Source organism: Periophthalmus magnuspinnatus, chromosome 20 (genome assembly GCF_009829125.3).
Source record: "Periophthalmus magnuspinnatus isolate fPerMag1 chromosome 20, fPerMag1.2.pri, whole genome shotgun sequence".
Taxonomy (NCBI): domain Eukaryota; kingdom Metazoa; phylum Chordata; class Actinopteri; order Gobiiformes; family Gobiidae; genus Periophthalmus; species Periophthalmus magnuspinnatus.
Window position 1 is genome coordinate 1785718 of NC_047145.1, and position 15230 is coordinate 1800947.

Consider the following 15230-nt stretch of genomic DNA (forward strand, 5'->3'; position numbering starts at 1 on the left):
ACCTTTAAAACCAGCACAAACACAACCAATACTCATTTTTGACCTGAACAATCTGTTGGAAAAATATGACATTGGACAAAAAACAAAAAAAAAAAAAAAAAAAAAAGAAATGAAATGAGGCGAGGTTTTAATATTTCCAATTATTTCAGCACATTAAAGTTGCATGGGTGTTTGGGTTTGACCTTCAGCGTGGTTAAATCATTTGAATTGTGTCATGAATAATTCCCCTGACCTTAACTAATGCGGCGCAGATGGACAAGTCAATAAAAGGAGATGGACTTTTATGTGACTGTGAAATGACTTTATAATGGCGGCGTGAAGAATGGCTCTGACCTCAGCCATTACCGACCGATAAATTAAACTTATTAATGATGAGTTAAAGTGGAGCTATCGGCTACGGGCTGGTAACTGTCAGGTGCACGGACAACAGTGATATACGGTACGTGTGTTTTTAAATGTAACGTTGAGACTAGATTGTGTTTGATTTGAATTTTGAATTTAAAGAATGAAAAATATATTATGCAAAATGACTCCCGTGTTATGTTGTTACCTCATCACAAAACAGAGTAATATGAGCCTTTTAATATAAAACCTGAAGTACTTAACCCAAGCAGCCAGACTAAAACACTTGGAGTTCGATATATCGCTAAAGTAAATATAGATGATAAACGATAATACTGAAATTAATTTATGCCACTGACACAATGATCCTAAAGTGGAATTATTCGCCCAAAAACGTCTATTCTATTGCACAATCAGTCAAACGTTTGGACACACCCTCTCGTTTAGTGTTTTTTTTTCGTCATGCTTACTACTTTCAACATTTTATACATACAGAAAACTTCAAATATATGACGAAAATGTGCGCTAGAGACATCCCGCAAAAAAAATGTCTCCCATAACGCCCTCAGAGATTTTTGAACCATTTTCATAAAACATAACAGCTTCAAAATGATACTACAGTAAAAAAAAAAAAGTAATGTAAACATGGTAGGGGCTCCATTGTTAAAAGGCTCTACATTAGCATGTTAAATGAGCAGCCACATGGAAGATCTTAGCTCCTCCAACCAAAAACATCTGGCTCCGCCCCGTTACGCAATACAAAGTCATCTACCCAGGTCAGGGCCGGTCCTAGCTTTCAGGGGGCTCTAAGCTGAATTTGTCTCTGGGGCCCCCAACAGCGGATGTATCTTTTCTCAGCTATTGTTGAGTCACATTTGACACATTCTGACTCTGCTCTCGTCACTTTGACCAGTTGTATTTGTGTTTATCTGACCAACATCAGACTGAAAACAAAATGTCACAACTACCACAGTCATAAGAACAGCAGACAAACGTATAGGCTGGGTCAAGATTTAAAATTCTTTGAAGATTTAAATTTTCTTTGTTTCTGGTGGATTTTAATGTGTTCCAGTTGGCGACAGTGGGTCCTTTCACCAGTGTAAACACCTCTGCACGACTCAAAAACAAATGTAGCAGCAGTAGATCTTTTGCTACTACAATCAAATGTAATTGTTTTAGAGGGATATTTAGGCTGCTGCAAACACACAAGCCCTGTGTCCTTTAAACTTGACATATTATATTATTTTCAATATAAATGTATGGGCTCTTGGGGGCCCTCTGGCAGCCTAGGGAGTCTGCTTATAGGCTGGACCGGCCCTGACCCAGGTCCAACTCTTACCGTGGCATTGAGCCCTTATCTGTACACTATATTCCAGTTTACATCTTCATGAATTTCTATGCAAGCCAAACTCATGAAAATACCAGTTAAAAATATCCCATTGTCGCCCTTCTTTAGTGCCGCATCAGCCATACATCGCCCCGGCTCCGATCTGACCTGTTTCTATATTTGGGCGTCACTTCCTCCTGCATCTTTGTACTTTCTTTCTTTCTTTCTTTACTCTCTCCATCATCTCCCCAAAGCCCAGATTTCACAAAACACAGGCCAACGTGCGAGCCATAAATCAAACAGGATACAGTTCACAGCACCAATACGGCTCTTTCAAATGAAATTATATGACCTAGTTTCACTTTTTTGGAAAGCTTTCAAACTTTTTATTATTAAATGAAACGCTACACTACTCACTGGATCAAACAGTTAGACCTATTGTTACGAACTGCCATAGGGCGCGTTTATATCAACTTTAGCAATTCAGATTTCATTATTGTTGTTTATCTTTGGGACTAGAAATCGGCTCTGGGGAATTAGCAAAGCAATTAGCATTTTCATTAGCCACGACCGCTGCGAGGAAGGACTTGATGTGCACGAGTATTTGATAAACAAACTCAAAGCTGTGTCTGTGTACATGCGCCGTCTGCTGTATTCATTTATTTATGTATCTATATATTTTTTTTTATCAGAACAAAGATGTGAAAGAAACTGGTTCAAAAGGTGAAAACTGAGTCCAAACTTATCTCTTAAAAGTACCTGATTTTTCCCACGTATTTGAACAAAACGTGTCTTTCCCCAGTACAGATATATTGCTGTGTACTGCCTGTATCTAATAGTGATCAGGAAGTGCACTGTTAGCATGCTAGTTGACTCTGCTCCGGTCTCAGAGTTGTAAAACGTGCTTATAAACTCATAGCTGTGAATAATTAGGATGTTCTGAATGCATAAGGGAACCGTTTAAAATGAATTTTTTTTGTTTTTTCATGTTTTTAAGACGGTAAAAAAAAGACTTTAATAAAGAGTTACATACGGGAATAAGAGAACACAGTAGTCTGCAAAATGAAATAGTTCAATTGTGTTGCAAATGAACTTTCTGTGAACTCAAAAAACTACTGTAATTACTATCTGCATTGCTTCACAGTGAGAATAATAGACTTTTGGTTGTAAACTGTGGAGCTTGTCAGAAAGATATGATAACTATGACTCTGTACAGACAACAGGAACAGATCTGAGAGACATGATTCTTTTTTTCCGAAAGTGTCAGAAAATAAATAACTCAGTGTTGTCATATAGTCGGTCACATTGTGTTCATTTTACATTAGTGTAATATAGGACTTTTAATACAAATAATACATGAAAAGACACAGTAGACGATGCAGCAGTTCAGTGTCGCTGTTATACTCATCTGAAAACATACTGGGCTTATTCAGTTTAGGACAATTCAAACACTGCATTATCTTTATTTATTTGAATGGGGACAAGGCACATTTGTATTTCTGTGTATATGTATATGTGTATGTGTATATGTATATCTGACTGTATATCTATAATATCTAATCATGTTTGAAAGCCTCCTTCATTTTATACTTATGAATTTATCTTTGTTTAGAAATTATTTTACAGGACCTTTTACACAGTTTCCATTTTGGGAATTTGAGAAACATTTATTTTAATTTAGAGATGTCTACTACAGTTCTGTACTGTAGTATATTTTTTGGGTACTTTATTTAAGCACATTTTACAGTGGATACTTTTTATTTTTACTTCACTACATTTGAGAGCAGTATCTGTACTTTCTAAACCACTACATTTTTTAACTGGACTGAGAAGTAAAAAAGTACTTTTCATATGTTTTGAGGGGTTATTTTTATCATGTCCGTGGAAACACCTTGACTAAAGTTTTTGAGTTCAAGTTTCAGCTTTGAGCAAACAGAAATAAATACACAAAATTCATAAGAAAAATTAAGAAATTGATTCAGATTCAGATTCAGAAAACTTTATTGATCCCAGAGGGCAATTCATTTGCAGCATACTCCGAGCAATTCAACATACACGCAAACACACAGTGTGTCAGTCCAAGCACAATATAGGAGCAATATACATAAAAACAACAGTGCAAAACTTCAAGAACCCCTACCCTTGGAATTTAACAATTTAATCGCTGAGGGCACAAAATAATTTGAAAAACGGTTAGTTTTCCTTATTGGAGCATAAAAGCGACGTCCTGAAGGCATCATGATGAAGTCAGGAGCCAGAGGATGGAGGGGCTGAGCCAGGAGACACTTGGCTTTGCTCAGCACCCGCTCCTCCCACAGAGAATGCAGCTCCCTCTGTTTAACCCCTGTAATTTTTGAGCAGGTTTTAACAATGTTTTGCAGTTTGTTCCTATCCTTCAAGGACAGAGACTGAAACCAGCAAATGAAGGAAAAAGTGAGCAAACTCTCGATAAAAGAACAATGAAAGTTGTTGAGAATATTTCTGTTTACTGATTTGTATTGTTCCTGTTTTTAATCAGTATCACTACAATAAACAACACTTGTGTGAAATACTTTTACTTACGTACATTTATAAATGGGTACTTAAATACTTTTACTCTAGTGAGTTACTCTGTGTGTGAACTAAAGTAATGTTACTGCTATAATGTCATTGTAAAAGTAAAAATAAAAAATACAAAAATACCACAACCAGTTTTTTTGCAGTTTTTATTCATTTAAATAGACGTAACACAAGGCAAAAATACACATGCAAAAAAACATAAGGCGAAACCATTACAACGCTCATAATAAAAGTGAAACTGAGCGGAGTATCTGGGTCACCTTGACACAAAATGTCTCTAACTTTCCCCAGACAGAACAGTGCACGCAGCCGCAAAACTCGATGAACTTATGTGCAAAAATACAAGGGGCATTTTGGGTTAGTCTCTCGTCGCTCTGGCTGTAGTAACGACCAAGAGTAACACTGGTATTTCAAACCGAGGTGAGTATGAGTTTATGAACCTCAGCCATTACTTCTACATCAGGCCCCATGAACTCGCTGGACTAAGAGGTTTTAATGAGGTAAAACAGTGACAAATGGAGCAAAAAGTATACTCAACATGATATTAAAGACATAACAAAGGGGGGATATTAAGAGTAATGTGGTAGAATTAGTTGCATAGTTTGACCTATAGATGGCAGTGTAGTAACATGTTGAAATAAAGGTAAAGCGACTGCAGTGTCCTTATTAAATGTGGGGCACTCTGTCTGCAATGGCCCACTACCTGTTTGTATTTTATAGCTTTACAATAAAAGTCATTTTAGTGTGAATTATAAGACTATTTACTGAATCAATAACATGAATTATATATAAACAGAATTAATGTGGGGAAAGCCGCGACAATAAAAGTGATGTATACTATTCTCTACTGTGTATTTTACATTAGGTTGTTAGTTCAATCCTCAAAGTGCACACGCTCGTTGTTTCCCTCTTAACCCTCATTTCACATTTCAATATTAATGTGGCTGAGTTCAACTGCTTTGGAAAAAACAGCCCTAACCCTAACCTGCTCGTCTCCATGGAGATGTTATTGCTTTGCCTGAAATGTTTCACACAGTATGGCATTAAACCACAAGGTCAGGTTAGAGGTCAGATCTGTGGAGAGGCGACACCACTCTCAGTAGAAAGTGTGTTTTTCAAGGTATTAAAACCCCTGTAATTCAATAAATGCAAATTATATTGAATGCCATTCTGTGGAACACTGCAGGCAAAGCTGTAACATCTCCATGGAGACAAGCAGGTGGTATACCCCCTTTAGAAAAGTTACAGAATGCTCATTTAAACAGTGTTTGTTGAGCCTAATACTCCATTTATATTACAGTTTCTATAATATTAGACCCCTGGGTTAATGATTGTTTTCGATGTCAAGTATAAAGTCAAGAGCAGAAAACTGTGAATGTGCTGGAAAAAAATACTTAACTCACAATGACATACATTTAGCAACATTTAAAGGCGTACTATGTAACTTTTCTGGTAGATGGTCCACCACCTGCTTGTCTCCATACTACAACTACAACAGCTACTACTGCCACTACTACTAGAACTACTACAACTACAACTACTTCTACTACAACTACTACTACTACTACAACTACAACTACAACTACTAGTACTACTATTACAACAACTAGTACAACAACTGCAACTAGTTTAATGATTACATTTCGTGGTACTACTACTACTACTACTACTACTACTACTACTACTACTACTACTACTACTACTACTACTAGAACAACTACTACCAATATTACTCTTACTACTACTACTAAAACTACTACAACTACTACGGCAACAACAATTACTACAACTACTACCATAACTACAACAACAACAACAACAACAACAACAACAACTACTACTACTACTACTAAAACTGCTACTGCTACTACAACTACAGCAACTAGAACAACAACTACTACAACCACTGCTACAACAAGTACTAAAACTACTACTACTACTACTACTACTACTACTACTACTACTACTACTACTACTACTACTACAACTGCATTTATCTGTTTCCTCTGAGAGTTCACATTACTTGAGTGCGATTGGTTGAATCCACCTGTCACTCACTCAGAGCCTGACAGAGGAACAGGACAAACAGAAGGAGTACTTTAGGAACATAGTCTGTGTATTTGACCATAGAGCCACATTATACAGAAAAACACAAAATCATTGTATAAAAATGTGCACAGACTAGATTTTACAGAGTCATTTCACTCACTCTTGGGTCTAATCACTGATAGAACTTTCCACATTTGTGAATTGACTTGTTGGATATTTCATGGTAAAGTACAGTGTAATCACCAGGGGAAAAAAAACCAAACTGTGTCTTGGTCTCCATCTGTGATCATGACATCATCACTCTGTAGACCCTCAGACCCTGATACACACATGCGTTTGTATTTTTGCAGCCAGCGTCTCTCACGTATTGCATAAACAGACACTATAAATATATGTACTGTCTGTGCCTCCTGAATGTGATAGAACTGGTGATAAGTGAGCACACAGAGGAAGAGGAGTGTGGGCCCCAGATACAAAGAACACACCATTCCCCGTGTGGATTATTCAAGAGGAAACAACAAAACAAACGTGTGGTGCAAACAGAAGTGTAGAGAATGTGTTGAGATGAACTGCAGATTTCAGAAACACAACTTGAGTTTCTTGGATTGGGTCCAGCCGATTATGATAAATAACATCATTTAAGGGAGTAAGACAAAAAGCTAACCACATAAAATTACAAAACAAGATATAAAAATGATGAGACCGTGTTTGTGTGTGTGGTAATGTCTGCTATAATAAAAGGCATTTATAATATCTACTGTGTATTTTACATTAGGTTGTTGGTTCAATCCTCCTTCAGCAAACCTCACATAAAAGAAAGCAACAGAAAAGACTACCTTAAAGGTCCTATATTACACAAAATTGACTCTTGTGACCTTTAAGCCACGTTATAATGTTGTTACCTCCTCATAAACATGTCGGGAGTTGTGTTTTGTTTCATTCATACATGTTTATTATTAGTCCATCTACATCTCCAAAGCTCAAAATGCTCTGTTCCACCTTGTGATGTCATGAAGTGGTAGTTTTCAGATCAACAGCTCCTTTTGTCTTTAGTTCAGTAAAAGATTGGCAATTCCAGGACTGAAATGATACAAATGATTCTAGTGAAGGTGTGTGTAGTTTAAAAACACAGTGGAGCACTTCCTGTATCACCACATGATGACATCACAAGGTGGATCAGAGTGTTTTCCTCAGCTAACATATGCAGGGTTTGTGTGTTAAACATGTGTGAATGAAACAAAACACAACTCCACATCTGTTTGTGATGACAAAACGATATTATAACAGATCAGAAAATAGTGTAATATGGGCCCTTTAAAGATACACAGTGCAACTTTTCTGTACGAGAGTCTGGTCTGAAACCTGGAGATGCCTGCCTGAAATGTTCCACAAAGTATAGCATTAAACCACGTGCTCAAGGTTAGACCCTGCTCACAGTAGAATGCATGTTTTTCGAGGTATAAAAACACCTACTGTGGAACATTCCAGGCAAAGCTGTGGCATCTCCATGGAGACAAGCAGGTGGCATACCCCCTACAGAGTGCTCATTTACACAGTTTTTGATTGTTGAGCCCAAATACTCATTTTAAATGACCATTTCCATATGATTATAGGCGGCTCCCCTAAGCTCCTCTTTATTAGATTAACCTTCATGTTGGTGCCAGATACACATGTGCTCAAATATGCCCCACGGCTTTCGCTTGTAAACAGCAGTTAGCACAAACGCAGCCTCTCTGTCATCTCCGCAAACATCTATGGGGCAAAACATGACTCAAATCAAAGCAAGACACTGGGTTAGTATGTTTTCTTCCTTCATTTTTTACATTTTTATCTCGACTTAACAGATTTTCAACTAACAGCTGTGTCAATATCGCCTCAATAAACGAGACACAAATAGTCCCTGGAGGAATCTGGATGCTACAGAGTCTGTATTTTTAATTTGGGTAGAATTTCTTGTTTTTCTTCCATGATTAAGTCGCCAGGGGATATAAGAAAGATCATTTGCCAGCTATTCGTCCCCAGAGAGGGATTTGTGGAGCGTGGATTTGACACTGGAGGCCTGTGTGGTGAGCTGCAGAAATCTTCCAGGGTTTTGGTTGATGAATGTAAACATGACACAATCTGGTGTGTCTCCTAAGCTCTTTGCTGATTTGAAAACAACGTCGGGAACGTAGCCAAAATTTACACAAGCAATATACGGTTTTATGAAATAATTTGGCATAAACAGGAAAGGGAGATTTCTAAAGGAAGTCTGATGAAATGGGCTGAAAACAATGATTTGAACTTATGTTAAAGATGCACTATGTGACTTTTTCTCACCTGTTTGTCTCCATGGAGATATTATTGCTTTCCTAACAATTTTCCACAAAACATATAAGAGTATAAGTCGCACTGGAGTATAAGTCGCACTGGAGTATAAGTTGCATCAGCCAAAAAATGCATAATAATGAAGAAAAAAAAACACATATTTAACATACAAAACGTCAAAGTTAGAAGTTTACATACATTTCATTAATATTTGGTGCCATTGCCTTTAAACTGTGTCACTTGGGTCAAACGTTTTGAATATTTTTCCACAAGATTCTCAAAATAGTTGGCAAGAATTTTGTCCCATTCCTCCAGACAGAACTGGCGTCACTGAGACAAGTTTGTGGCCGCCTTGCTCGCACAGGTCTCATTATTCTGGCATTTAGCAAATAGAAATAACTGTGTTAATCCTAACTGACCTAAAACACGAAACGTTTAGTATGATTTCATGTCAGACAGTGAGAAAAAAACTGTGTCTTTTTATATAGTGTTTGTAAACTGTACATATAAATATCAATAATGATTTTCAAAAACTAAATATTATATAACTAATATTTTCAACAACAAGAAGCATAAAACAGTGCAACTTTATATTGTCTTATATTGAAACTTGTTAGTCAATCTAGTAAAGAAAGGGTTAATCCTGCCATTCCTTCACAGATGCAGGAAGTAAACAGCTCTGTGGACAGAACATGGGCTGCTCTATTCTAACAGAGCAGCCTGTAACTGTTATCCAGACTTTATTACAAAACAAAATCCAGTTAAGACAAAGTTCTGGACTTTTAAAGACTCTAGATACATTTTTGCTAATACGTTCACAATCCACGGTAAACGCAATGATCCCTTTAGGCATGTTTACTGCCTTTAAATCAGTTATAGTTGTTAAATGAAGGTGTGAACTAGGCCCGTCTATGACTATATCAACTTAACAGTGAATATATGGAAGCTGGAGTAATATATTTTGAGGCTCTATATTTATAGCAAGTAGTTTTTATTTGCAAAAGTGGAAGATTTTGTGTATTTTTGTTGTAGTATGATAAGATTTGAGCTGTGGAGTGGTGAATACATCCCTTTTATGGCTCATTATTGGTTCATTCTGCTGTTTATTTGTTGCAGCTCATGTCTTTTAATGAAACAGTCGATTTCAAAATGGTTCACTGGAATTATCTTGGATTATTTCAATTTTAATTAGTGGCATAAAGTAGTTTCAGTACTATTGGTTTTTTTTGCAGTATTTCTCTGTAGAGATACATCGTACTTCAAAATGTGTTATTGTGACAGACCTAGAGTGAACAATGGCTACTGCTACAGGGGAAGACCGCCGCGATCACACAGGGACTGGAGAGGTACGGAAGGAGACTTAACTAAGTAAAACAAGACACTGACTGGATTGAAAGCAAATTTTGACAAAATATATATAGAGAAAAAATATCGGCATGATATTGGTTAGCAACCGAAGCTTTTAAAACATCGGTATAGGCCTAAAAACATCCATATCAATGTGCTCCTACAAACTACAGATGTGATGTTCAGCCACGTAAAAAATCTTTAAGGTTTCTCTTACTGTTTAGAAACAAATTACACCTGCCTTTTGTAATTTCTTTTTAAATAAAATGTTGCGTTACAACCACAGACCGTATAAAGAAGTGGACTAAGTGAGTGTTCAGCTCCAGTCAAATGAAGCTCATTGAGGCTAAAGCAGTTATAGGGGACAATTTGGAGTCAAGTTGCATATTGACCACGAGTATCATAGCAACCAAAGAGCCAATCCATATTGAGGCACTTAGCAACACTGTCAATTAAACCTGTTGCTAACGCTAGGGGATCAACCTCAGAAAAAGAAGGCGCCTGTTATTAATGTTCATGACTTCAGTTACCAGGATCATGTAAAGCAGGTTAATATGAACATTTTAAGACCAAAATGATGAGCCTGATAGCAACAGTTACAAAAGGGTGACAGTTTTTCAATGTAAAGTGAATGGGAGTCAGAGTCGATGGAGCCGGAAATGCGCTCAATTCCTATTTGGAACGCTGCGGTTAGCAGGTTAGCTATATCCATTTCTATATACAGTCTGTGGTTATGACGCGTACAGCATTATTAGTATTCAATTCACAGAGTCCCTACTAATAAAAATGGCCCTTTTAAAACAACAGGCAGACCAAGCTTCACATCATTACTCTTGGGCTCCATATTTCTGTTATGAAAAAAGATAGTGTTTTTTTTTTTTTATCTCTTTGTGAAAGATTTATCCAGTCAATAAAAGATGAGTGAAAATTACCAATCCCTCTGCCGCAGCCCATAAATACATGTCACCAGGTCAGTCTTTGCAATATCACTCTGATGAATGTTTAAATGGGGCACGCTGGATATTGCTTTTGAAAAATGAAAGCGGTTTTATGTGTGGGGAAAGCTAATGTAAAGATAAGATGAGTTAAAGTCGTATATTAAAGTAACAGTTGTTCTTGGCCTTGTGTGACCCCAGCACTGTTTCCTGTATCGCTAACAATATCGCAGATAAGGCAGCGCCGTGTGGGCTAATAGGGGAATAACAGCTTGTTTGGTATCAGAGGCTGTCTGCACCGGTGCTATCTGGATCTGAAAAGCCGCTTCTATCTACCTCTTAATTTGAAATGGAAACTCCAGAGCTGACGAAGATGGAGCAGGTGGTATTGTGGGTAAAATAGTTCTGAACCTGGTGGTATTAAGTAGAAATTACAGCCCAAAAAATGTGAAACTAGTTCATTCATTTAAAAGAAAAATATGTCATTACTTTACTTAAAGAAGACATATTGTGCTTGTGTGTGCTCTATAGGTGTAATCTATGACACCCATGGATCAGTATGTTATAATTAGCACATTTTAAATCGCAATATTCACCTAAAATGACTTACCGTAAATGTCGGACTATAGGGCACACCTGAATATAGGACGCACCAGCTAAATTTTAAAAGAAAACCAATTTTGGACATATATAGGCCAAACTTGCACGTAAGCCACATATTGTTACATTAGATATTTACACACAGTTTACTCAGAAGGTTTTTTGAGATTGAAAATCTCCAGTACGGCACCAACATGGCATCAATACAGGATGAACATACCTGCAGGTTTAGAAAATAAAACAGCACTAACACGGACCTTCTGCTTTTATTTCCTCTGAAAGCTTTTGTCGTGTTTTTTACATTGACTAAGTTCTTCCCGCTGCTGCCTCCAATGTCGCACTATCGATTCATTGGCTCTATTTCCTTCTTTGATGGTCAAGCTCACGTGCAGTGGCTCTACTTCCTTCTTTGATGCCAGATCCATTGCCTTTAACCCAAAAGCTTCATTAGCATTTCTGCGTGTCTTTTCCATGATGAAGGTGTGTTCATGATGCGCAAAATGACAGTTCAAAATCAAAACTAGTGTATTCTTCAGCACATAATCTTTCACCAACTTTTTATTATTTATTTATTTATTTATTTATTTATTTATTTATTTATTTATTTATTTATTTATTTATTTATTTATTTATTTATTTATTTTGTATTGTATTAACTTGTTTTTTTCCTTTTCTTTCCTCTCATCTATATTCTCTATACCTTCCTTTCTCACTTACGAATGACTGGTACTAGCACTGTCCTCTTCCGTCTCCACCTTACCCCGCTCCAGAACCACAGAAATATGGTCATTATGTATGTTTTGCATTAAATAAATCAATTTAAAAAAAAAGTCTTTCATCACATCACCTTTGCGTTTACTGCTAGAGAGTGCCCCCCGATGGCCAGTAAAAATCTATAAATTAGCCACACCGTTGTAAAGGCCATAGAGTTCAAAGTGTGGGAAAAAAGTAACGGCTTATAGTCTGAAATTTACGGTAATAAAACAATGAGTTCTAGCAAGTAGTGGATTTTTTTTGTTGTTGTTCCAGAATGACTACGTGATGCAGTCGAGTCCTACGTATATCACAGATTAAAAAAATTAAACTAGAGAACGACATGCATGAAAACGGGGGTTTGATCGGCAAAATGGCGTCTTGGAAATAAGCGATTAAAAATTACGCAAACAAGCACGAATCACTCCAAATACAACTTCAGATGAGAAGGAAACAACTATGACATAGTTTCTACAAATTGGACCTCTGAAATGTCCAATTTGTAGAAACCATGTACGTTTTCTACTGGTTCAATGACATGTTTTATAGCTCAAAATACCTCTCAACACTGGCATTCTTATTATAAATGGGGTCACCTCTCCACAGATCTAACGCGTAGCTTAGCCTGCTGGGTAAAGTGGAACATTCCAAGCAAAGCAATATCTCCATGGAGACAAGCTGGTGCCAACCCTCCACTATAAAGTTACATAGTGCGCCTTATTTTATTGCAGTAGCAGGATGATAGTTGGCAGAATGTGAGTGTCAAAACCCTCTGGCAAAATCAAGCGAAGAAGAACTTAGCCATAGCACTTGGGATCTACAATATGAAAAGTAAACGTGGCAGCACAGTAATTATCACATTAGACCAATTAAGATTTCATTGATGCACAAGTTATGTAGGAAATGTAGTTTGAGAAATGGGGAAGAGAACGTTTGAAGACTGGATACTCAAACCAATTCACGATGTTTATACCGAGAACTATATGATAAAATGTTAAGTGGCCACAGTTTTATAAAGCACTTTTCCACCACTCACACATTCATACACCAGTGCATGCAGACACTGGGGACGAGTTGGGTTAAGTGTTTTGCTCAAGGACCCAACAACAACAGTATTGATTTGTGGGAACAGGGATCAGACCGCCAACCTGTGGGTCAGTGGATCTAACCGTTTAACCAATGATGTTGATGTCGATTTGAACCAACTGAGCCACTGTCGCCCCTGTTCTGTCCCGTACTGTCCTCCTATGTTATTATTAAGACGCCGTAGGAGTCTGGACACCATATGCTATTAGAAAAATGAGATTCTTTAATGAACTACTTCGTACTGAAAGATTAAACTGCTTGTCTGTTAAATAGACTGAATAAAGTGTCTGAATGAGACTTGGCCAATACATTATAAAAAGGCCTTGGTAAAGAAAAATCTTGCTGTAGTTTGACCTCTACAAACACGCAAAAAAAAAAAAAAAAAAAAAAAAAAAAAAAAATGCAGGGGATTCTGTATTGCAATTGCACACACACACAAAAAATTCTACGTTTTAAAAATACATCAGAAGTTGCAATACTTAGGCGAGGAAACAGCTGATTCTTAAAAATGTTCTTTATTGATAGTTCAGAGTTCTATACGAGCCGTTTAAGACTGGAATCTTATGTAACAGAGTTGTTTGAGAACCACAAGGAAACAACATTTCTACTCAGTAAGAGGCATTGGATGAGAACCATGTGGAAAGAACTATCTGTGACTATTGCAGACGTAACAGCAGACAGAGCAATGGGGCAAAGTGGGCGGGGTGAATAATTCTGAAATGTGTTTTTGTTTTAGTAAATTGCATTGTATTTTTATGTATTTATTTTATTATTTATTTATGTTTTTTTAACTTATGTATTAATTATTACAAAAAATTAAGACTGCAAAATGAATCCCAATCAAATTACAAACAACAAAAAATTACAAACAACAAAATCTCCTGTTTTATTCTGCATAAAAAGCTGCTAACCCTGTAGCTTACATCTGTACAAACATGTTCTGAAATGTCCCTGTGTGTCAGATGCCCTCCCTGTGTCTCCATAGTGTCTTATTCTAGGCTTATACTCTTTTTTCATTGACATAAAGGAGTTTTGATATTGCACTGTGGCAAATTTGTCCAGTTATGAGAGCAATTTGAGATTTTTCAGTTAATATTTCAGCCTAACTGCAAATCTAATAGCAATGCTTACGCAAAAAAAAAAAAAAAAAAAAAATCATTATTAGATATTTTCTCCAAATTAGATGCTAAATATTAGATGCATGATGATATCTAATTCAACACGTTCAAATTACCTAAAACACTCTTTTATAAAAAACATGAGTTCATTTTTGGGAGCGATGCAGAGCCGGAGCCAGTGGAGCTGGTTGCTGTGTTTAATCCGGGCTGTGATGAGAGGGAAGCGCTGGGGAGGGCTGTCTGCTGTAATTACGGCATCTGTTCTGTGGACTTAATGAGCTGCACTGTGGTCATGTGACTTTTAAAGCGCGAGGCCAGTTTAAGTCAATAGGCACTTTAACACAGTATTCTCCAGACAGTCGCAGCTCGGATGTAACTGATGAGAAGCGAAACTGAAGGGTATATTATATTAACATAACTTGAACTATGCTCGAACAAGAATGCTAATGTTATAGGTGCAATTCACCGCCTTATGCTATGTAAGGTTTTCAGTGTTGCAAAGGGTAAAACTGGTTAGTATCATAGACTGTTTATATAAATGGACGTAGCTAACCTGCTAGCTGCCACGTTCCAAATATGGAGTGATCATGGGCGCACTCTGGCTCCAATTCACTTTCTATTGAAAAACTTTCACTCCTTTCTCTGTAACTGCTGGTGTCAGACTCGTCATTTTGGTCTTAAAATGTTCATATTAACCCGCTCTACATGATCCTGGTGTTTTTATTTCACTATTGTGTCTGTAAATCCAGATATGAACATTAATAACACACAAATCAGACGCCTTTTTTCCCCACAGTCGCTCCCGCT

General features: G+C 37.0%; 1 protein-coding gene across 2 annotated transcripts in view; it reads right to left on the minus strand.

Moving 5' to 3' along the window:
* Positions 1 to 15230, minus strand: part of dpp6a (dipeptidyl-peptidase 6a) — a 383619-nt gene that overhangs the window by 23056 nt on the left and 345333 nt on the right. The gene's annotated exons all lie outside the window — the stretch shown is intronic.